Source organism: Charadrius vociferus, unplaced genomic scaffold (assembly GCF_000708025.1).
Source record: "Charadrius vociferus isolate BGI_N301 unplaced genomic scaffold, ASM70802v2 scaffold1044, whole genome shotgun sequence".
Lineage (NCBI taxonomy): Eukaryota > Metazoa > Chordata > Aves > Charadriiformes > Charadriidae > Charadrius > Charadrius vociferus.
Genome location: NW_009648254.1, coordinates 296,399 through 298,269, shown reverse-complemented (window position 1 = coordinate 298,269; position 1,871 = coordinate 296,399).

The window sequence follows — 1,871 nt, the reverse complement described above, 5'->3', positions numbered from 1 at the left end:
AATGCCTTGTGTGTTTATCACTCTTCAAGGTAAGATAAACTTTTAGCCGGGTTGTGATTTCTCCAACACTGCGCAGGCTGTAGCGCAGCTCCCAGTAACACGTCTGCAGCAGGACCTGGCGTGTGCCGCTGGTGGCGCAGCGCAGGCGAGGAGGGAAGGGGTGCGCGACGTATGGGAAATTTAAGGAAAGAGAGTTACAAAGCATGAAAAATTGTGACTTTGGGGAGATTTCAGAACTCTGGCTCAGAGCTCAGTGAATACATTTTCTCCGAGGCAGCCTGAGAGGCCGCTTGCCCCCGTGACGTGGAGGGCCGGTGTTGGCCGTGCCCGGGGGTCTGCCAGCCCCAGGCGGGCTGCGCTCAGCTGCGGGCGCAGCACAGGGAGTCACTGCGTCCCGAGGACAGGACCCAGACCAGCCCTCGCCGCTGGAAATGTGGGACTGGCCTTGTTTAGGAAGACCAACATACAAACTAACTCTAAAAGGGGAAATTGGGGAGTAGAGCCTCAGATTATGGAGCAACAAAAATAAAAACTGCAGCAAGAAACAACCCATCCGCTGCACGGTGAGCTCCCGTCCTGCCCCCGTGCGCCCCGTCAGTGGGGGACAGGGGACACGGGTGCTTTGGCGTATGGGTGGCGCGGAGAGGCGGTCATGGCAGTGCTTCCACAGCACAAGTGGCACCGGCACAAAAGAGAAGTAGGAAAAAAAAAAAATTGCAAGTAAATAAAAAGAAGCCCATTTGCAAATATTGTAAGGAATGCATGTTCTCATACGTGCTGCTATTAAGTCCGTTCGTATCATATCAGCAAACATCATGTCAGCTTGGAGAGGTTCCTACTTATTTCTTTTTCCCCGTGAAATGTTTTTCAATGCCTGAGCGAATCAAAATGAATGTAAATGAGGTTTATTAAGTCAACCCCACACGGTGCTGTATTGTCAGCGTTTGTAGGCTGTGACAGGTTAGTTATTGCGGTTTGAAGGGAATGTCACCAGCACAGCAGTCTTCAGAAGTAACTTTTTAAAAGAATAATAATAATAATAACAACAATAACAACATCTCAGGACTATCTGTGATGTTTTGAGAAGTCATTTCACAGAAAGGTGGTGTGTCTGGAGGCCACTGCCAGGCAGCCTCCGCAGTTTCGGAGGCGACGCGCTCTGTGGAGTGGCGTGTGTGTGCACAGGCTGTGTTGGGGCCAGACGCGGGCTCTAAAGTTATTTTCTCTCCTCTCCTGGTTGGTGTGCACTACCAATCACCGTGACATCTGGAAGATATCCGTTTGTAAATATAACCCCGTGGAGCTGTCTCACGAGTCTTGCTGGTCTTCAGTGAGCCACTCTCATTATTTTTAGTAAATTACTTCGGCCTCAACTATGCTACAAAAAACAACTAGTAAGGGTAGTGTTAATTTAGTTAGTTATTTAGATTTAAAATAACAGAGACGCCCATCCAAGGCTGTACATGCCTTAACATTGTTAATTGTACAATAAATTCCGTTCAATTACAAACTCTGCTTCATTAATATCCTCATTTCCATAGGCACTCAGCCAGCACGCCGCCACCCCGCTGTCACGGAGAGAGCTCCCTCTCCAGCCTTTCTAACTCTCCCCAGTCTTTTGCAGCATATTTGACGAGCCATCAAATCCAGGTTATTTCTGACCAAGTGGAAAATAGACTTCAGGAGCATGGTGGCCTCGTGGGAAATGCCCAGGGATGTCCTTGTTGATCCCATCTGTGTGATGTTGCCAAGCGTGACCGGTCACAAGGGCACGGGGAGAGCTGATGCCCGTAGGAAGGCTGGTGCCAAGTCATTCCGTGGGGTCCTTTGGTGGGACCTGGGGTCTCTGGGTTGGTTGTCTACTGCTGCTC